This window comes from Haliotis cracherodii, unplaced genomic scaffold (genome assembly GCF_022045235.1).
Source record: "Haliotis cracherodii isolate W230 unplaced genomic scaffold, xgHalCrac1.p SCAF_10, whole genome shotgun sequence".
NCBI classification, from domain to species: Eukaryota; Metazoa; Mollusca; class Gastropoda; order Lepetellida; family Haliotidae; genus Haliotis; species Haliotis cracherodii.
In genome coordinates this window covers 41,823,390-41,847,659 of record NW_027266265.1, presented here as the reverse complement: position 1 = coordinate 41,847,659, position 24,270 = coordinate 41,823,390, and the positions used below count along the sequence as shown (strand labels likewise).

The window sequence follows — 24,270 nt, the reverse complement described above, 5'->3', positions numbered from 1 at the left end:
TGCAGACAAAACCAAATCACACCCCAAAGAGACACTGCGAGGCAGTGACTCGCGTGAAACCAGCTCTAAAAGTCCTTTTTCGGGCGAAGAGACTGCAGAACAACCACGAGGTTGCGCTGATACCAATATGGCAGCGCCCGATCAACAAAACTCGCGTAGCGAGTTTCTTGACTTTGGTAAACTGATTGCTGATTCGATCTCAGACATTAAATCATCAATCACTGCAGGGTTTGACGAACTAAAGCAGTCAGTTACTGACAAGCCATACTATGAGGATGGCACTGAGAGTGACGCCTCTTACATGCATTACGAAGATGAGTACGTCGATGGGGAAGACGAACCCCTAAAGACGAATCCGTGTGAAAACAAGACTGACGACAAGATTGAGAGATTGTTAAATACATGTGAAGTGGACTGTCAGAGTACACCCTCCACAAGTCATGGTGATAAATTTCTTGACACAATTCATGACCAGATCAAAACTAAAGAAAAAAATGGCTGACATCATTAATGAACTTATGTTTGAATCAACAAGACCTGATGATGATGATGTTAAATCCAAGCTGGACACTATTGTAAGACCTGATAACTGTCCTTCACTCGTTGCCACGCGAGTTGACAAACTTATTTGGAGTCTAATGAGAACTAACTCACAGAGCATGGACAAAAAACTCCAAAAATACCAGTTAATGATTGTCAAGACTGTGTCTTTATTGGCAGTTATCACTGACAAGATATACAACATGAAGAAAAATCTTGATAAGGGGTCTGGGCCCAACATTGTGAATGATTCTTTGGGAGAAGTGGTCAAGGGTCTCATAGACACCATCCAGATGGCCAGTCTGGCGAACTTCGAGCTCAATATGAGATGGCGTGGACACATAAGGACAGATGTGCATGCAAACTATATGCCCCTTTATTCTGTTACTGTACCAGTCAACAGTTTCCTTTTTGGTGGAGAAGCCACAAAAAAAGTTGGAGGACATTGAAAAGTCTTGCAAAGCTGCTAACAAAGGCTAGACCCAGGGACTACAACACATTCACAAGGGGTTCAAGTAGATTTCCATATGAGGGTCGCTATCCCGTACGAGCACGACACAGGCCATACAGGAGTGGGAGGGGCGGTCGGGTAGCCTAGGGGTTAAAGCGTTCGTTCGTCACGCCGAAAACCCGGGTTCAATTCCCGACATGGGTACAATTTGTGAAGCCCATTTCTGGTGTCCCCCGCCATGATATTGCCGGAATATTGCTAAAAGCGGCGTAAAAATCATACTGTCAGTACAGGAGTGGACCATATCAGCCTTTTTTAGCCAAAAGAGGTGGATACGCAGCCTTCAGGGCCAACAAGAGACTGATGAAGCATGGCCAGAGCCAGTAGCACAGTCTAGTGAAACCCCGACAGCTGCAAACACCCAGGTAATCATGAGACATAATTCAGAAAATATTGATGTTGCACTTCTTCCTCACTCTGATTTCTACGCGGGTAGAAAACAACCCTTTATTCATAAATGGTCAGAAATTACATCAGACATTGCTGTGTTAGATACAGTTACTGGTTGCCATATCGATTTTATCGATGACCAATGTACCCCAGAAATTCCTGATGCAAGGAAAACTAGATTATCTAGAGGTGAAGAAGTTCATGTCGACAGTGAAATTTAAAAATTGTTAGAAAGCAGAGTTTAAGTGGAAACAGATCATTGTGAGGGGGAATGTGTTTCATCAATATTCACTAGAATGAAGAAAGATGGCACTTATAGGATGATTTTGAATTTAAAAGAATTCAACCAAAACATCACATATGAGCACTTCAAAATGGACACTTTAAGGTCTGCAGTCCGATTAATGACTCCAGGTTGTTACATGGCTAGTATTGACCTGAAAGATGCCTACTATTCTGTGCCCATTGCCCAAGAACACATAAAATATCTTCGCTTTCAATGGAAAAATAGATTGTATGAGTACACGTTTACCAAATGGGCTTGCTTGTGCCCCCCAAAAGTTTACTAAATTACTCAAACCAGTCTTTGCTACTCTAAGACAATATGGTTGTTTAGTTGTGCCATATCTTGATGACTCTTACCTCCAGGGTGACCCGCCTGTCGAATGTTCACAGAATGTAAAGGAAACTGCTCTCATGTAGCAAGATCTAGGCTTTATCATTCATGCCGATAAATCCCAATTTAGCCCCTCTCAAGAAATTGAATTTCTGGGATTCCCTCTAAATTCTGTTGACATGACAGTTACCATACCAGCAGAAAAAGCAATTAAAGTTGCTAATGCATGTCAATCTTTATCATGCAAAACTAAAGAAACAATCCTTGAAGTGGCTCATGTTCTTGGACTGTTAGTGAGCAGTTTCCCTGGGGTACAATTTGGTCCGCTTCATTATCGAAACTTAGAAAATGCAAAGATAGATGCACTGAGAAAGTCAAAAGGGAATTGTTCCGACATTATGCTCATTACCACAATGATGATATCGGATTTGGAATGATGGGTACATGATGTCAAAATAGCAAACAAACCAATCATCATACCTGACCCAGTTGGTGATTTGTACTCGGATGCATCAATGGAAGGATGGGGTAGTCACCTTGGTTGTAAGAGAGCTAACGGTAGATGGTCTGTGGATGAACAGAGGTGTCATATAAATGAATTGGAAATCTTGGCCTCTTTCTATGCTTTGCAGGCCCTTTTGAGTGACAAACTTAATTGTCACATCCACCTCTTTATAGTCAATTCTACGGCAATCGCCTACATCAATGCAATGGGCGGAAGTAAATCTAGATCATGTGACAGGACTGTCAGAAAACTTTGGCAATGATGTGTTGATAGGCACATATGGGTCACTGCAAGCCATATACCTGGGTCAAAAAACATCATAGGAGATTCAGAATCAAGGATTTTCGATGACAAAACAGAATGGCTGCTCAACAAACAGGTCTTTGAAACGTTAACTCAGCTCTGGAATAAACCTGAAATAGACTTGTTTGCGTCACGGCTTGATAAACAGTTAGGTGTATATGCATCTTGGAAGCCTGATCCATCAGCTAGGTATGTCGATGCTTTCAGTGTTTCATGGCATAACTTATACGCATACATTTTTCCACTTTCCAGTGTGATCAGCCAGTGTTTGCAGAAACTTCAGAAGGAGGTGGGGGGGGGGCGGTAATGGTACTCCCGAATTGGCCCACTCAGACATGGTACAGCATAGCGATGAGCATGGTGGTGGATTATCCCCAAGTGCTACCATGGCGGATGGATCTCCTCAGCCTTCCTCACAATGGAGCTCTACATCCACTGTGGAAAAAGCTCCAACTTCTAGCCTGTCGCTTGTCAGGAACGCGCTGGAGAAGCGTGGCGTTCCGAAAGAGATTGGCGACGTCATCTTCAAATCATAAAGGGAATCTACACAAAGATAGTACACAGTCCATGTGCACAGATGGAAAATTTTCTGTAAGAAAAGGGGTGCTGATCCCCTTCAGGTGTCTGTAGAGAGACTGTTAGGCTTTCTTAGCGAGCTGTATAAACAAGGACTAAGCTATAGCTCATTGAATACAGCGAGATCGGCTGTGTCAGCTTTGATTTCTATTAGTTGTGATGTTAATGTTGGTTCTGATGCCTTGATCTGCCGATTTTTGCATGGAGTTTTTAACGAGTTGCAGCTCATAGTACGAGAGCCACATCGGCAGCTAAGAAAGCAAATGTGCCAATGAATGACATCTTAAAAACTGCAGGCTGGGCTTCAGCTGAAACTTTTGTTAGACACTACAATGTACCAATAGAAACACTGCCGAACGACACAAGTCGTATGTACAAGACAATTGTGTCAACATCTGCGGGTGAATAGAATTACTACTGTTTGGAGTTATGTGCAAACAACCTGCTGGTTGTGATTAGCAGTTTTTAGTTTGTGTCATGTTGGCTTGAATACCTGTTTGAACTTTTGTTGGGTTGTCATGCTTATGCATACATGTTTCCCAATTTTGTGCAAATCTTGTTGAATTTGCTGGAACTCAAAAAATAAATATACTGAACTTTTACCTTGTATTTTATTTCTTGAGATAAGACTTGAGCCACCAAGTGGCTTTAAAATCTCATGGGAACCGGAAGCACTAAAGTACTCACGGAAATGAAAAAAAACTGTTTTTCTCAATTTAAAAATCGACACAAAGTTTTACGTAGCTGTATATACGAAATAACAAAACAACTCGAAAAGTACTAGTCTGGATTTGCTAGTTTGATCTCAGTGAACAATACAAAATGTACTCTACAGGAGGTAATTTGTCGGCACTTTCAACATTAAAAAATATAACTAAGTCCAAATTGACATAGCAGAAACAGACTATAGGCATTATGCACCAGTTCTCACCTGTCGTCAAGGTGTCATAGGTCACCTTGATCTACTTACACCTGGTTATGCCCTGTTTCACAATAGTCTGTTTTATTCACATTTTTACACACTTTTACGTGTAAAAAGGCATAAAAACATTTGATACGCTGTATTTGTGCCACGGCCCAATTAGTACTAATTTAGTTGTTTGAATATTTACATATTTTGTACATTAACTGCATTTATTTAAGATCTGAGGTCGAAAAAACAGGTTTTTTTCATCATTCCGTGAGTACTTTAGTGACGTAGCAGAATTGAACAATTAAACGAGACTTACCTGTAAGTTGAAGTTTGATTGGGGTTCTGCTACGTGACTGGAAGCTGGAGGTTTACATGCCCTCCGCATCCCTCCCTCGTACCTGTAGTGGCACTTGGTGTCACAAGCATACTTGGAATCCTGCCGCTCGATCGCACTGCGCAATCTCATGTAAACCTCCAGCATTCCAGTGACGTAGCAGAACCCCAATCAAACTTCAACTTACAGGTAAGTCTCGTTTAATTGTTTAATTCTACCCCAGATCTTCATGGGTCATGATTTACATGAAGCATGGAAGTCTGGGAGTAGTGTATTCTGTATTTCATCAAGTGAAGTAAGACGGGATTTTTTTCATCTGTAGGTTCTTTTGGACACTGATATAATGTTTGGTGTTGGTGGGGTGGGGAAGGGAGGTGTGTGAGGTGGGTGTAGATAATACTCCCCTTAGATTGAGGGCTTTTTTTTCTGACATCAGAAAGGAGCTAAACCTGATACCCTGGAACATTCAAAGATGTCAAGTTTTGTCCATATCAGTTTCATATCTTTTTTGACATATCTTTTTAGTCAAGACTGGTATGACAAGACTGGAGTATTGTTGTCAGCGTTGAATTGAGATTCATTCTTGAAAAAATCTAGCCTAGGACAGTTTTGTGGCAACACGGCATGATGGGGTAAGCATATACTCCGAAACATTGTGGTCCTCATAATAGAGAAGTTGACGTCCATTAGGGCTGGGACGAGTCCAAATTTACTATCCTCAAACCCGACCCCCTATTTCCCTACTCTACCCGGGTACCCACTGTAGGTCAAAAGTTGGGAGCAAAATGTCTGATTGGGAATTGTTTTGCCGCAACCCTGGCAAAAACTATTTGATAGATACATGTATCAAACAATCAGAATATGCATATCTGAAGTTGACTGAAGATCTATCTTTTCTCAGGCATATTCAAGTCAAAAAGAAATGCGAACATTAGCGACTTGTAGTGTAACCTCTGAACTATAGTGAGTTTTGGGTATTAAACAATATATCACGTGACTAACCATGGGTGGGGTTGTACTGTGGGTACCGGGGTCCTACTCAGTACCCACCCGACCCGAGTTACCTGTCACAGCCCTAATATCCATGAATTCTCTCTCTTAACATGGGGGGCGGTCGGGTAGCCTAGTGGTTAAAGCGTTCGCTCGTCACGCCGAAGACCCGGGTTCGATTCCCGACATGGGTACAATGTGTGAAGCCCATTTCTGGTGTCCCCCGCCGTGATATTGCTGGAATATTGCTAAAAGCGGCGTAAAACCATACTCACTCACTCACTCTTAACATGGTGTGTGTCTCGATGTATGGTGGAATCGGCAAAACTGAGCCCAGACTATTCTGCATCGTTGCCAATAATAGGCCAAATTTACGGTCACAAATGTACTTAGTTTAACATCAAACTCGGACTAATCCTTTAGTTCTGATTCCAGACAGACTTCGTGGAATAAAGGACCAATAAATATATGATGGAGTTGAAGTTCCTTAATCCGGATTAACTTCTCACACAACTCACTTGTATGCCGGAACGCTGTTTCATCAGTCAGTGATTGTGTCCTAAGAGTTTGGGCCAAATAACTTTGTACTGTGTTACGTAACACAACTCAAAACCTTACAATCCTTCCAGTTGACTTGATTCGCTGGACCAAAATGGTGGGAGACTTCAATTTTAAATCACTAGAAAGCTCATTTTCATCTGCAATATGCAAATTTAATTCTATCTTGTACAGGCACTGATACTAAAGTTCCCTCTATGTTATTACACGGTTTACCATAACAACCAGAAGTACGGCACCTAGGGTGAGCGCGCTCATTACAGCACACATCAGGCATATTGCCCCATCTCAGTAATCCCCTGTAATGTGTGCGTTAAACAGAAGTAGTTGTGTAGGTAGCATCAGTTTTACTGTTATAGGAACATTAGTTGTCAGGGTATTACTCCTGACTGTGTTGCAAATAGCAGGGTAGACACAGGGTGCCGTTCTTGGGGCTTGATTATCTTATTTGTTGGATTGTAGATCCAAAGATGCTTTTTTTTAACCAAAATGGATTTTTCCCTCCAAAATTTACATTAACTCTTTTCAGCTGACTCATCACACTTCAAAATTATTTGTTGATTACTCAGTGTTTGGGGGAAAAATTCAACAACACTAAGACAATCCTTGATATATGTCATATCTTGCTAAATTGACATATCCACATGCAAACATTGTGTATTCATAGATTTCGGCCATGGGAGCCATGCCAATTTACACTTGTCAGAGGGGTACTCAAAGTATGTGATCTAGACTGCCAGTTTTCGGACTTTCATTTTTGTGGAAGCCTCGATAGCTGAGTGGGTTAGATCGCTGACTTTGTTTGCTGGCGATTAGGTGCCTCACTCTGGCAAGTGTTGGGTTCGAATCCGGATGGGACTCAACCCAAAAAAGTACGAGAATCTGTACTTTACTAAGAAAGTGTTATCCCAAATATAACATTTGTTACGTTAAACATATTTTGGTTGTAACAGATTCCATTCGTAATAATTTATTTCTGCACTTTATCTTTGATACACAGATCCAGCTGAACTTAATTCCTGAACTAAGACATCAGTTTGCACACTTATGTAGGTTGAAAATGGAAATTCCTTGATTGCCACTTTGTTCTTCTTCCTCCGACAACAGCTGTCTTGACAATCCACCGAGCTAAAATGAAACGTGAAACTTGTCATCAGTTGGATGTTAGGAAAGCCTTGTCAAGAAAAGTTGTTATCATGAGTTTAAAAAATATGTCTTTACTGTAAAATGAATGGGAATGTTTACCAGCCGAGAAATCTTTTTTATTCAAAACATGAACATGAAACACAGAATTCTTATTCTTTTATTAAACTTTTGTAAATTTTAGATGAGATGCACATATACAGATATATAGTCATGTGCATGCGTGTATGCAGTGGCTGCTTTAGTCCAGCACCATGACAGTGGAATATATTTATTTTATGATTAAAATAATAATCTAGAAACGCATACAAAAGCAAGTCTAGCCAGCTCTAGCTAGCTCTATTCCACATTCTATTCTATTCCATGAAATCGGCATAGGGAATTCTTTTTTTAAGAGTCAAGAAGGATATTGTGTAATATAAGATTTTCGTAGACTAAATGTTAGTCTGTCGCAGTTCAACATAGACCCTTAATGCTGAGTGCCAGGTAGGTTACTGTGACTGTGTCTTATGGTGAGTCGCAATCTCATTAAAATCAGACCTTAGTTCTCACTACCGCTAAAAAAAGATCTGAGGACATCCCATTACGGGTCACGTCAGACCGACCTTGCGCAAACTTTGACCGATCAATGGAATGACCAATCAGAAGGCAGCTTTCTCGTGCTTTACGCCACTAATTTCAAATTGGCGATTACGCTTAGAAACATATTTTGACAAATTCTCGATTACAAATTTGAAACCTGAACAAGCAAAACATTCTGGAATGGCTGATAGATGGTCTAGATTGTATGGATTCAGTCGTTAAAGCCGAAACTATCGTTCAGAATATCCCATGTTAAAGTTTTCGAGGTTGCATGATTAGAAATCACATTCCGAATGTCACTTTCATGATCTGGTATGCGATGCTCTGATTGATCGGATGAAAGGTCGTTCTGACGTGACCCCAAATGGGATGTCTTCAGATCTTTGTTTAGCGGTAGCGAGAACTAAGATCTGATTTTAATGAGATTGGGTGAGTCGTGGCCAGGGATCCAACCACCGACCTTCCGCTCTCCAGGCAGACACTCTGTGCACCAGTCCCTTCTTCAGAACTGAATGTGAGGCAATGAGCTTACTGTAGTGTGGGTGGCAAGCTATTAATGGGGGAGGAGCATGGAATGGCCATGAAATTGACACTTTATGAGCTTAATGGACAGCTTGATGATGAAATATATGTGTCTGATGAGAGTAGTAGGGCTCCTACTGTCCATCGCTTGACAGGGCTTGCTCTTTGATTAAAGTGTTGGAAAAACAAAAAGGATTGGTTCAGTTGGGGGAAATTTGGAAAGGGAGACTACTCAGATTACTAACTGATAACTTAGATGAGTTTTATTTCGAGTTTTAAATGTTTTATTTCTGTTTTATGTTCTATTTGTCTCTTGGAATGTGATTAGAAGGAGATTGCTGTTTTTATAATGAGACAAAAGTAGAGATGAAAGAAACTCAAATACCAGCACACATACAATGGTTTGTTCAAGAGAAAACTGCAAAAGAAATGATGTTATGAGATAGAAATTAAGATCTTTATACACTTTGGAGTACTATTAAGATCCCTTGTTCATATTTTAAAGGAAACATGCTTCCTTTTAAGGCCATCAATATGTTAGTTTTTCTCATCTATTGACAGGCCTAAATTACCGTCTCACTAAAAAATATATGTACCGTATACGACGTAATAAGGGCCCACAGCGATATTTGCTAATATATGGGCTAGTGAACAATCCCAGTTAGCACCCCTTTTGATTGATCAATGTACACAATACTTATTTATCCGCGTATAATACGCAGTCGTGTGTTATATGCACTCTTAATTATGGGCAATTAAATTCTGGAAAAATATAACTGTTTCAGGCTGTCTGCATAAACCATGAAATTTATCTTTCAACTCTGTTGTTTTTCACCTAATTAATATTCACCTAATTAATATTCTAATAAGAGCCACCTATTTCTAATTTTGAGAGCGCCCTGGGTGCTTATTACGTCAAATAAAGTAAATGTTTTGCATACTCCTATTCGTCATCTACACCTTGCCCTGGAAGCAGAATTAACAAACTTCTCATTTCGTAAAAAGATCCATGCTGTACTTAGTCATAAAGGATATTTAATGAATGGAACTGACCCTATCTGGACCCTCGGACCCTCAACCTTTTTCGCGTGTTGGACCAAAGCCACCTTGATTGTCTGTGCCGCAAGCACAACTTTGTTGCACTTCACAAACAATAAAACAGTCATCTTCATTTGGAAGCAGTGTTTTTGTTAATTACTGTTTTTAAAAAAAAAGAAAAAAAACTTTTAAAAAACACAAACAATGACCCACCTACCCTTTTTGTAGATAGGCTGACATTGGAAGAACATATAAAAAAAGAATAATTTCTGGCCTAATAATGCTAAAAGGTAATGTACTTAGTGTTGTTTTTTCTGAAAACAAATTTAGACATTGTTTCTTCTTTTTAAGTCACTGTATGGCTGAAATGTGACTTTTAATTTTAACTCACTCTCTCACTCACTCTTCCTTTTAAAGTTTATTTCAAGAGTATGTTTATATGGAAAATATTCTCAAATCAACCCTCCTACCATTTGTAATTTCTTTTCATTTTGCTTGATACCTACTGGCATTTTTATCAAAAAGAGCCATAATGGGCGAAAAGTATATTAATAAAAAATGTTTTATTTATTCACATAAAGCATTCATAATTATACATGCCTCCAAGCTTATTTCACAATAAAAGTTAACAATGAGAATTAATCTTTGTTATTCCTGTCCTCATAACCACACAATTAACCCTTAACGTGACAGCTATAATTAATTTCTTAATATAAAACTTGGCACTGACAACTTCACACAACAATTAATTATGCATTCTGAACTCAAATAATCAAAATTAAAATCTGACACCAATGCCCTCATATAGCCATAACCTAAATAACCTTAAACTGTCATACCCAAAATGATCACCAATCAGTGACTGCCCCCCTCACCCCAAGCCAGTCCCCTCAAATATCTCCACATGCTGCCAGTCAACATAACTCCACACCCAAAATACCCGAACTCTCAACTGGGCCGGCAACCCTGCTATTTGCGGGTGGACAATATATGGTTTCCTGCTTAAATTAAATGGCCGTCAGTTTGATTCAAGACCATTGAGACTGTAATTATTTCTCAATTATGGCTTTGGACGGTCATCCTGAGCGGAGTTGGCCAGTCCTGACCACCGTGGCTGTTGAAGATCGTTGACCCCACCCCACCTGTGCTAGGTGTGGGAGAGGCAGCTGCAGCAGCTGATTAGAATACAGCTTTAACGGAGAAATCTAGTTGGAATCATTATCCGAAATAATCTTAGAAATTTACTGTTAGAGAGATGCCATGAATACATAATTAAGGACATGTAACAGATTGATGAATTTTGACGTGGATCAGTTTGATTGAATTTGAGTTTGTAAAGGTCTTAAGGAATTCGGACTGTGAATGTTAATCAATGTTCAAAATGTGAAGATTGGGTTTCAACTTTTATAAAATACAGCATGGATTATGGGATAGAAATTTAAAGTATATAATCAAAGTTCAAAATGTCAGGATTTAGAAAAGCCTTTTGTATGTGACTATTGCACATTCCTTGAAATTGTTTTGATGGTAGCTAAAGAAAAATTTAATTTCTTTTTAAAAAAAACCCAACAAAGTAACAACAAAGCAAATATGCTCGTTTTGAACATTTTTTTTGTCTTGTGCTTTTATTATAAGTTATTTTTAAAGAGAAATTTAAACTTTATATCAACTGGAGAAAATTGTTGTTTTTTTCAGTTTGTATCTAGGCCCCTTGACAGACAATCTGTACAACAAAACGTTACTTGGCTGAAAAGAGTCCCTGAAACACTGCAATCTTAAGTTCCAAAAAACAAAAATGATATCAAATACATCACCATATAATAACCATTTGTTACTTGTTCCTTTTAGCCACCATTAGAGGTGGGTATGTACTTTCTTTTGCCTGGCAGTTTATAATTGAGTCGGCCTAATTGATAACTTCACTCGTCAGTGAGAAGACTTTTTTCTTCTGTATTATTCTCATTTAGAAATATTTCACGAAAGATTTAATGAGGAAAATATATAATTATCTTTTTCTAAGCCAGTATCTTTATCGCCATCAACCAGTGTTCCGGTTGAGTGGTTGTGTCAAAATGGAATAATGACCCACATATCGATCATCACTTATTCATTGAAGGGTTTCGGCAATAGTTTTGTGTTTTATTTTCCAAGCCAGCTGGAAAACCTTTAGAAACTTTCAGCACATCCTGAACGGAAAGTAGCTGACATAAAAATTTAAAGACTAGTCAGTTTCAAATTTATACAACCATTAATGTGCCATTGTTGACACCTCTTGAATACTTTCCAAAATCACAACAAAAAATATGAAAGTTCTCAGAAAGTGTTGTGTTTTCTGTAAAATATATATAATATCAGATTTCTCTCACCTGTGTATCACCTGTTCATACATACCTGTACATGCACACCTTGCCTGTCAAGGAATGTGACCCACAATCTATTTACCTGTGGTGTGAACATTATTTATTTATGAATAAATTAGCATAATAATGAGTTCGGTTAAAAGGCCTTTGAATGCATGACACCTTTCCAGTATTAAATATGGATGTAGTTCAGTTGAAGATAAAAAGATAATGGTTGACTTCTTTGATAGGCATTTAGAAGTTGGAGTACTAAGTAAGGATAAGAATTTATGGATAAACCACTTCTTTATTACAATTAAGAGTGACGTTACGGTGTAGGTTCTAATCTCAACCATCAACCTACTCAACAACCTTGAGTTAGAACCTACACCGAAACGTCGCTCTTAATTGTAATAAAGAAGTTGTTTATCCATAGATTCTTATCCTTACTTAGCAGCAGTCAAATTAAGAATGCATATAACACATGAGTTTGTGTTATACGCGAATAAATAAGTCTTGTGTACATTGATCAATAGGAAGGGGTGCTAATTGGGATTGTTCACTAGCCAATATATTAGCAAATATCGCCGTGGGCGCTTATTAGAGCTTATTACGTCTAATACGGTAATATATGAGCATTTGTCTCATATGGATTTTACGAAAAGAGTGTCAGAATTGTTGTATTTCCTAAGTGAAAGCAAGGCTAATACCTGAATTCTTACAAAAGTTTCATAAAATCAGCATGACACACATGCACGTGTAATAATTTATTTTTTTAAAATCCTTTTGAGCTTTCTTTTTGGAAAAAGCACTGATCACGACCACTGTTTTAGAAAACCACATTTGTCGAATGACATCCACTATCTTTATCTACGACTTTGTTTCTAGTGTGTCGTCAAATCGACCTTTATGTCGAATTATGTCAACAATGACATCTGGATGATGAATATAATACTGATCTTCGTAAGAGATACTTGCACTAGTGCACATGCAATTTTTTTGAACTCGGTTATTTCTAACCCTATGAATAATAAAAATAAATATTTGACACAAATAGGAAATGTACTTTAATATAACTATCCAGAAATGATTTACACGAATTTAGGAGTTCTCATCACTGAAATAAAGAATAGTAACAATTATCCAGCTTGGCAACCCGTTAATCTGGTGTTTCTATAACAATGAACTATAACTGAAGGTAGGTATTGCATTACTCAACTGCTCCAGGCTGTGCATGTACACTAAATAGCCCTGCATCTTAATGGAGTTTTAATGACGCAATCCGTCTCAGACATTACCTGTGTAAGAAGTCTACACAACATGTCTCATTTCCTGTGACCAAAGAAATGTAATCATAACTGTAATTTAATTAAATTTGCCTGAAAGCAAATTCCCATTTAATAGTGACTTGTTTGTATGTGGCTGCCCCTTTCATGTTAAAACTGTTGATGTTTTATTGGAGTGTCTGTAGGTAGTGAAGCAGTTACATCATCAGTAATTATTTCTACATGTGTCAATAACTGTAATGAAATGTAAATCTTAAACAGACAACTGGGCAATCAGTGAGGTGGATTATGTAATGTACAATAGCAAGTCGTGTAGTTCTTTGATAGGAGAGCAAGGTCTACTTTTCTGGGAGTAGGAAATGGGAAAATAAGTTTTTGATAATTTCAAGGGTAGATTGGGGTTTTGACAATTTGAAACCTATATTGACATGCTTTTTGACAATTTAAGAGCTGTATTAGCATACTTTTTCATAATTTGAAACCTATATTTACGTGCCTTTTCATAATTTGAAACCTATATTAACATGCCTTTTCTTAATTTGAAACCTATATTCACATGCCTTTTCATAATTTGAAAGTTGTATTGGCATACATTTTGATAATTTGAAACCTATATTGGCATACTTTGATAATTTGAAACCTGTATTAGCATACTTTGATAATTTGAAACCTATATTGGCATACTTTGATATTTTGAAAGCTGTATTGGCATACTTTGATAATTTGAAGCCTACATTGACATTCTTTGATAATGTGAAACCTATATTGGCTTAATTTGATAATTTGAAATGTATATTAGCATATTTTGATAATTTGAAACCTACATTGACATATTTGTATAACCTATATTGGCATACTTTGATAATTTGAAACCTACATTGACATACTTTGATAATTTGAAACTTATATTGGCATACTTTGATAATTTGAAACCCATATATTGGCATACATTTTAATTCAATCAAAACCAGTCAGCGCTACAGCAGCTATATGAAATCAGCATCGGAATTACTTTAAATTTTTTTTTTATTAAGTAATAAAATTATTTAATAGATTATATGTTTGTCAAACTTCACGCTTATGACTCTAATCCAGGTTCCACTTTAACATAGACTTACGTAATTATGCTAAGATCATTTGTGAAGCAAGACCAACATGGTTGTTTTCCAGAGAGTGATGTCTTAGTGCTAAGATCACTTTGTGGTGTGTTACCCTGTGCATGCATCATAAGGATCTGGGAACTGGGAAATTAGTTGGTTTGGTTTGTTGTTTAACGCCACACTCAGCAATATTCCAGCAGTATGACAGTGGTCTGTAAATAATCAAGTCTGGACCAGACAATCCAGTGATTGACATCATAAGCATCGATGCCTGTTATTGGGATACGATGTCATGCATCAACCAAGTCAGCGAACCTGACCACCCGATCCTGTAAGTCACTTCTTACGACAAGCATATTTGCCTCTTATGGCAAGCATGGGTTGCAGAAGAACTATTCTACCCCAGTTTTTTTTATGTGTTTTGATGCTCATGATGTCAGTCACTGGATTGTCTAGTCCAGATTCGATTATTTACAGACCGCTGTCATATAGCATGAATATTGCAGAGTTGCAGCGTTATACAACAAACAAGTTGGCAAGTATTTATAATGGCTTTATAGTTCTAGCCCACTGAGATACCAGGCTGCAGTTTAACATGAACAGCCCACTCAGACACAGTTTTCTAACTCCAAGCCAAACAGTGTTTTATTCCCTTATTCCAAGTGCCAGGCAGGGTAATAACAAGTACCATCTTTTAACGCCTTTTGAAATGAGGGAACCTATGGCCTTGAATTGCTCTCCCAGCACTCTATCCACTAGACCACAGAGGCGGTGAAAATGATATAGAACATAATTATATATGTATATCAGGACACGGGAGAAAATGTGACTAAATAGGCTAAGGGCATTTTTTTATGTCAACATTTAAAATTGTAAATGTAAAACGACACGTGAAGATTCCGGGGTAGAATAGGTCTTCAGCAACCCATGCTTGCCGTAAAAGGCGACTAACGGGATCGAGTGGTCAGGCTTGCTGGCTTGGTTGATACATGTCATCGATCCCAATTGCGTGGATTGATTCTCATGATCAATCACTGGATTATCTGGTCCAGACTCAATTATTTTAAGACTGCGGTGATATAGCTGGAACATTACTGAGTGCAGTGTTAAACAAAAAAACAAAAAACAAAAAAATTACACAAACTATGTCAATATAAGCGTTTTCCCAGAACCGATTTCACCAAAATGCCAAACTTCATATCCAAGCTTAAATCATTAATCACCTTTTCATTGTATATATCAAACTATTACATAGTAATTATCAGCTTACATACCAAGCAAAGGATTAAGACCACATCATCACATGTGTGATACCATGTCGAGGAGTGTCAACATTGCCTGGTGTTTTCACACTAATGGGCCCAGTGTTGTCACAACAATAACTCACCTTTGTAGGTAATTAAAAGAGTTATCAGCTAGGCAGTGTTGACAAGATGTTTTGTTAACAAAGGAGGTGTTGCATATGGGGTGGTATCTTTGTGTGGTACTACAGCTGATGATGGTGCTAATGGGAGATTTGGGATCGTCTTTTGATGTTAGTTGCTGATTTTGATAAGGTGTTACACAAGTTGATTCAGCTAAATTGTTATATATACATTGATAATGGATACTTGAGGCTGTGGCAACTTGGAATAATTTATGGAAATTGTTTTCAGGGTAATTAATTGATATAAAATCTCTATTATGAGAAGAAAAATTTAAAAAAATAACTTGCATTTATCTAATAAAAAAACAGGCCTACTCTGCCATATTTAAAAAACAAAAATACAAAAACAACACAACAAACAAGCTACCATTAAAACATAAATCATAAATCTATAAAAACACCTCACAAACCCCATTAGTTCCCTCCTGGATTAACATGGCATATTTCAAAATTCCAAATTTCCGTCAAAATGAATTAAGCGATCATAAAGCCCCTCCAGGTTGCTGTACCTTTCGTACATACCGTTCTTGACCACATCACTAAATGGCTTGGCGGGCCCGTGCACGAAATACGCATATGTCGGAAAACACATGTTAAAACTCAAACTAACTAAGAAAACTAAAGAAATAATTGGTTGAAAAGTTGTTTTGGCCAGGTGATCTGATATAGTTTGTGAGTGGTGAGTGTTTCGGTATTCCGGTTGTATCATGGCAACTGTAAATAAACAAGTTTGTTTTGTACAAACCAGTGGTTGATATAGTGAACCATGTTCTTGTTTGTTCTGTTTATAGGGGATTACCGTGGCCAGAGGCTGCCGACAGTACAGTTAATAAATTTTTATTACAAAAATTTAGTTTTTATATTTTTTTAATTTAAATCCTTCAAAGATTGTCAGGAAGATAAATCTAAATAATTTTTATTTTATCTTCTGTTTCTTTTTAGCCTTAACCCATTCATTTGTGTGAATAAGGGCCGAGTTCATGATTTTATTTTTAATTTATTTATTTTAATAATATGAAGTAGGAGGGATTTTTAAAATTTATTTTTTAAACAGACTGTTCAAGGCATGTGTTTACAGTGTCTATATGTCCAGCTGAACTTACTATATATATCCATATGAAATAATCATTTTTTTAAAATCATAATCTTTTTATATTAAATGACCAATTTGTGTTTTTGTTTAAATAATGGGGGAAAACCCACCATATTCTAGTACCAATACCAAAGAGGCAGTGTTTAAAATATCTGCCTGCCCGATAGTCCGAGACGATCTACTTTGTTGTCGGACGGTCAGTTTTGAAAAGTTGCACGCCCGATGGTCGGGCTAGTAATATATTCCCTAAATTACCTAAGCATTCAATGCTATGTTTTAATGCTATGTAAGAGGTAAATTAACTGTTAACATTAAACACATTATTGATGAATAAAATTCAATGAGTTGAAGTTACTATGTTGACAATCCACCAGTTTATTGGTTTTTTTCTGAGAACAAACATTAAACAGAACAAGTCTTGTTTACCCTTTTGTTACTTTTGTTTGTTAGTCTCGAAAAATCTGGACTGACAACATTTTATCTGGTCTGGTAACTTTGCAAAGTATTTTATACATTGCAGTGAGATATGTTGGTAGCACTTTGTTCAAAATGAGATCAATGTTAATGTAGATTCAGTAAACGATGTTTATAATAAACACGCTTATATTGAACTGACGAATATATAATGAACTAGTTGTTGGTCCATTTGCTGTATATGCATATAATGAACGTTGGGTATAATGAACCAAAATTTGTGGTCCCTTTTAGTTTATAACCGTAGTCTCCTGTATTCCCAAAAGATGCATGGACGTTCAGGACATAGTACAATACAGAAGGGATGCTTTATAGTCCAGGTGTAGCTGCTTGCAGTGAGTCCCCCTGGGTACATCTCTATACAGGGTCATCAGGAATGTATAATAAAAAAACAACAACAAAAAACACACCAAAAAAAAAAAATACACACACAAAAAAAAACAAAAAAATAAATAATAATAATAAAAAAAAACAACGTCTATTTATATTATGCATTTTTCCACACCACTCGGGGGCAGACTCAAAGCGCGATTATTACCCCGGTCACTGGATCATTGTGCACTTAAGAATCATTCTCATTATACAACCCAATCTGCCTGTTTGGTGCTAGAAGGTTAACAATCACTGTTACATGTGCTTCAGTGTGGGGCAGGACCAAAGCCCTAGAAACTCTCAGGAGCCAGTGCCAGTGCCTTTTTCAAGCAAGCTCTTGACTCAACTCTTTGTCTTTATTGATACTACAGTTTTAGGCTGTCTCACAGTCCCTGAATCATATTATACTCATTTCCTCCCAGCTCTTTCTGTAATGCTACAGAGCTAAATTAAGCAAGTCTAGATTTTCCCTGGGTTCTGAATCTCTCATCTCACCGGGGCTCCTAGTCTGTCATACAGACCCTGAAACAAATATATCCAATAGAGCCCATGCAAGTCTATAATATTCAGCAAGTCTAGATTACTGCAGTATCAGGAATGAAGAGAGTCTCTGGGCTTCTTTTTATTATATTTCATAACTATAATTTAAAAACTGTTTTTATGTGTACAATATGTTCATTTCAGAGACTAGATGTTAGTCTATGGGACTCCTTTTGAATTTAAATGGAGTTATTTTTGCTATCGAAATTATATATTTTCAGAGACTTAGTGTTTCCCATTAAGATAAAGAATATTCTGCACTTTTTTATTTGTCATGATTCACAGGTAAGATTTGTTTGTTTGTTTGTTTGTTGTTTAACGCCGCACTCAGCAATATTCCAGCTATATGTCGGCGGTCTGTAAAATAATTGACTCTGGACCAGACAATCCAGTGATTGACATCATGAGCATCGATCTACGCAAGTGGGATCAATGACATGTATCAACCAAGTCAGTGAGCCTGACCACCCGATGCCGTTAGTCACCTTTTACAACAAGCATAGTCACCTTTTACAGCAAGCATGGGTTGCTGAAGACCTATTCTACCCCGGAATCTTCACCGGCCCACAGATAAGAATATAAGCTGTTGCGTACCCACAAAGTTTATGCATTTGAGAGGCTTATAGTTTTCTTGTACAGTTATGGTCAATAAATCCCACCCTGCCTACATGTATAATAAGTGATATCCACAACATATTAATACTTTGTTTATTTTCTGTTTGTTTTTGTTAGATCTGGACCGCCTCCGTGTTCTAGTGATAGAGCATCCACCCAGAGAGCGGAAGGTCCAGGATTCAATCCCTGACGGCATCATACCAAAAAAAGTTAAAAGATGGTACTTGTTGTTACCCTGTCTGGTGTTTGGCACTAAGGGGCTAAAACAAGGACTGGTCGGCTCGGAGTCAGTATACTGTGTCTGAGTGGGGTATTCATGTTAAACTGCAGCATGGTATCTTAGTGAGCTAGCACTATAAATCGGCATCAGTCCGGACTAGTACAAGCTGCCACGCATGCATGCATATAGGTCTTTGTGTAGCATTCTGTACCCCTCTTTTTGCTTCATGCTCTAAATACATAGAGATGTAATTTTGAAGGTGATGCAGAACCATTGAATTTTGATTAAGTACCTTTACAATCAAATTTATCACATTTTCAACGTCTCAGGAAACTATGTTAAGCCCATGAAATTCTTCAGCTGCTGTGTCCTTAGAAATTGATTCACATTCTTTCATAAGGTTTCTTGGGTCATTCAAATATTCATTCAACAGCCAATGAATGTGGAATGCCATTTTCTACCATAAAACCTTAAATCAAAATCATGTCAAGCTTAATCTCCCTTTAAATCCAACCATACAGAGGAAAAACCAGAAAAATTAATGAAAATACAATCATTTCCATGTAAATCACGACTGGGTCAAGTCGACCCTTATACAAGCCAGAGAGTTAATCCCCACTCTATTTTCTCAAGTAAAAGTGACCACAACTACAATAGTCTATCTCTGAGAATCTCAACTGACCACTGTGTATAGCCAGCCTACCCTATCTTGACCATAGAGACCTCTGGCCGGAGTGGCCAAACAATACAGACATGATGGTCAGCCTCGACCCTTGCATACAAAAGTAAGGGCCGAGTTTCATCATGGCTTGACATCATGTGACCTCTGACCCATTGACCATGACCAGGGGTCATTCAGCCTCCACAAGACCAGTCGCAAATCCTAAAATGGGATGGTTGTTTTCTTTTCCAATGAAGTGTGAAGGGTCGGACCTGGTGACTTTCAGTGCAAGATTCTCGTTAGAAACTCTAGATGCCTGGCTTTAAGGCTTTGAAGCTTTAATATATATCTAAATTTCTTTGTCTGTGACTGCTTTTGTTAAAGGGCTATTTGTTATTGTGTAAGGTGTCACTTATGTAAAGACGATGATTTATGCTTAATGCTCTGAAAAGTATGAAAGGAAAATGGATCATTTCAAACTGATTGAGATTAAAAGTTTGGACACAGTAGCATCCGTCTTTACGGAATGATTAAAAGACATTTAGAACAAGTTGAACTGGTTGTTGTTGAAAACTAACCCAAGAGTACATTTTAAATTAGGTAATTATTTCCTTGAAGCCTTCATTCAGAGGATTCAACTAATCCATGTTTTTCTGGCCAACGATACCAATGTCACAGAATTTCACTGGTTCTGACATTTTCCCTATGAGTAAAAAATATGAATGTTCTCGCTTTTGTATTGCAGATATTTCCTTAGTCTCTGTTCTTTTATTGTGTCTAAGATTAACAAGCACAGAACCAGTCTACAGGCGTTGAGTGAATGTTGTTTTAGGCAGGGGTCAGCAGCTTCTGTAACATGGCTTGTACAACACTCAAGTCTGGGCCAGACAATCCAGTGATAGGGAGTGACCATGTGATATTTGACCTGAGGTTATGGTTGATGTTGCGTTGTATGGTGGGTGATGGCGCGTGACGTGGCGTGGCCTGGTGCCGTGTGGTGTAAGAGTTGTTTTAGAGAAAACATTATATCTCCCCACCCCCAGTACCCCACCCCCAGTATGATCTTGACCACTCCCTCCAATGTAGTCATGGAGCGTTTGGGAAACCATTCTAAACCAGGTTCCCCATCTCTCAGTGTTAGAACATGACCAGACAAGCCCAACATTACTTCAACTAACATCTGTGCAAAGCATCTCTCAGAGAGATCTGTGAAAAACATTTGAATAATACCAACATTGTGTCAGCTTCGACTTCACTTCCCGACATCATGATCACAAGACGAACAAGATTTACAACCCCCAATACCCAACTCTCAAACAGCCAAGATGCTGCCACCATGCTCAGTATAAACAGATTTACAACCAACCTTGAAACTATCTTGATGAAATCAGAATCAGAGCTAATTAATTTAGTTAATTACCAAATTACAACTCTACAGATGCAAACCATATGTTTGACGTTAGAAACACAAGGATTGTCATGATATCCACTCCCAGCATCCAACCAATCATTGCCCCATTACAATCAGACAACGATAAGCAAATGGACCTAATGTTTCCGTGCAACCTGTTGTGTCATGAGTAGTAGGAGACAAAGTCGTCATGGACAGCGTGTTTGTTCAAGGTCAGGGAGAAGGCTGAAGGTCAACATTACAGACAGAGCATCCTGTCTAGTGGTCAGTTGTGAGTTTGTTCTTCATTGTTACCGACAATACTTTTAACTCAGTTGGTAATGTTCGTTTACGGTCAAAGTCCCTTGTAAACATTTCAAGAAAAACAAGAATGTTTCTGACTTAGGGGATATTCTGGAAAAACAGGAATGCTGGTTTATGTAACAGGGTATGGTGGCTGGAGCTGGGGTCCATTCTTCACAGACTTGTGATGCTGCAACAGACTGGACAAGAAGTCTATCCAGTGTCCATTGTGTTTGTCTCAGACCCTCCTGGTAAACAAACACATCCTCAGAGCGAAACTTGGAGCGGATACGAAAAAAGGAAAGAATATAATCATCAGCATCAGAAAATAACCAGTTTTGATTTTCTGTTGAAGTAGATTCCATTCGGGATCAAAGGCAAAATAGCAGCGAAAATTATATGAATGGATCAGAAAATCTAGGTGTTTGCCAAAAACAATTAGCAAACGCAGCCTTGCTTTTAAGGAAATACATAAATTCCTGGCTACTTGAATCTTTTTTCTTACTTATTCAGCTGGAATTATGTGGTTTGGGTTTGTCATTAGGGGTTTGTTTTTTTGTTTGTTGTTTAATGCCACGCTCAGCAATATTCCAGCAGTCTGTAAGTAATCGAGCCTGGACCAGACAATCCAGTGATTGACATCAAAAGCATCGATCCACGCAATTGGGATACGATGACATGCATCAACCAAGTAAGCGAGCCTGACCACCCGATCCCTCTTACGACAAGCAAAGTCGCCTTTTACGGCAAGCATGGGTTGCTGAAGACCTATTCTACCCCAGATCTTCACAGGTCTGACATTAGGGGTGTGCAGATTGATGCGATGCATCTCAGTTGTCCATGACCTGAAGGCAATACCTCTGTGATATGTTGAGATATCAATAGTTTAACTCCATACCACACTACACTATCCATACTAACCATAGACATCAGGGCTGGGATTAGTCCAAATTTACTACCTGGGTACCTGACCCTACGTATACGTGCTGTAGGTCTCAAGAGTTGGGTACAAAATGTCCGATTAGAAATTGTTTTACCGTACCCCTGGCAAAAATGTACTTGGATACATCTATAAAACGATCTGATCATGCATACATTGAAGTTGACGGAAGGTGTATCTTTCCTCAAAACATAAAATAGTCAGAAAGTTATCCGAACATTAAACATTTGTAGGTAGCCATGATTTTTTCCTATTAAACAATCCTGTGACTAACCACGGGTCAGGGTAGTCCTGTGGGTACCCAGGTCCTACTCCAGGTCCCACCTGATCCAAGTACCTGAGCTACCCGTCCCAGGCCTGATAGACATAATAAAATGTAAAAAGCACTGATAATCATTTGCTTTTTCGGTATTGGAACGAACTCCACTTTTTGAAGCATAAAATTTATCCATCAGGAATGCAAATGTCTAACAATGCAATGACTATCTCATTTGGTGATACAAAAATTTCAACAAAATCAATGTGAATGTGAATTGCCCATTCACAAAATGAAGGTCCTCTTCTTTAAAAAACTCTATCAGCACTTGTGTTTGAAACTATCTCCCCGTACTGCATTGGGAAAAACATCTTGCCTTTATTTCTTTTACTGGACAATAATGAAATCTAGCCTTGCTTCAAGGTCCATGGATGTGTACAAATTCTATCCTCCCAACAGGCAAGTCTAGATATGTGGACAGTACAAGGACTCTTATTATTTACATGATCTAGAAATTTTGATTTAAACTAATAATTATTGCCTGAGAGACTTGTGCAAGTCTAAAATGAATGCTAGACACAATCCTCTTCCAGATATTCTTGTGTGCCCAACCTGCACTGTTTGAGGACTTTAAGCAGACGTTACACTACATGGCCTTTAGTTTAAAACAAATTCTTGTCAGATATTTTTTCTTCACTACATATTCCCGGGAAGTGGATCAGTGATCAAAGTGATAAAAAGTTGACAAGAAAACGCCTTGGAAGCACTTGTCACATGATCACAAGGGTTGTGTGCAGTCATCTCTGACCAATGTGTCAGAAGTCATTGAGAACCTTTCTTTCCTATTGCAGGCGTGCTTGTACCCCGTTTGTTGGGTGCACTGGTCAGCACTAGTCAGCCTTGTGTGTACTCTGTATGTGGACTGTAGTACAAGGTGAGAAGATACACATCAATGATCGAGAATGTGATTAAATAAAATAGTTTCTAATTTGTTGTATGCTTGAATTATTGGTCACCCATGCGTGTTTGGTTACAACTGACACATTAATAGCTATAAACTGTAATGTCAGAACCAAGGAACATTTTGAGGGCTATTGCCGATTTGATGCAACTGTTTCACAAATTGTTCTAATTCATAAAAAAATTCACTGAATAAAAGAACATCAGGAGTCAGTGTTTTACCAACTTACATCATTACAGCTGTAAAAGGATGTGGTAGGATAAACAGCCCTAACTAGTGTTTTCTCTCTCTACCTTGCACTTGTTTGGCCTTTGGACTTGATCCAGTACATAAGAATGGCTAAACATTAGGGGAGAAACGATACATTGGTGCACAGGTGCATCCTGAGTTTTCATGCGACGATACGATACACCATACATATTTTGCTATATCAATACAAGACGATACACTTGCTAAAATAAATTATTTACAACTCATTTTTGGCCCCCAAACGTTTTTGTCAGTCGAATACTGCAAAATGTGTTGTAATTAGGTTTCCAAGTCGACTACTAAAAATAGCCACTACAAACGTGTCTACACCTAGCCTTTCCCTTTGAACCTGCTCTGAATTTTTTATTGTCAATAAGTTTCCACGAGATATTTAAAAAAAAGATTCACAGCTATTCAATATAATTACTGAGCCTTGAAATAAGTTAAGAAACAGGTTAATACACGTACAACAGAAGAAAAACAAGTTTCATGTGTGAACATCTTTAAAAAGATAATTCACATGG

The 24,270-nt window shown here is 38.1% G+C and overlaps 1 pseudogene; it reads left to right on the top strand.

The window, feature by feature from the left end:
* Positions 1 to 301: 301 nt before the first annotated feature.
* On the top strand, positions 302 to 1,378 carry LOC139450761 (uncharacterized; annotated as a pseudogene).
* The last annotated feature ends 22,892 nt before the right edge of the window (positions 1,379 to 24,270 follow it).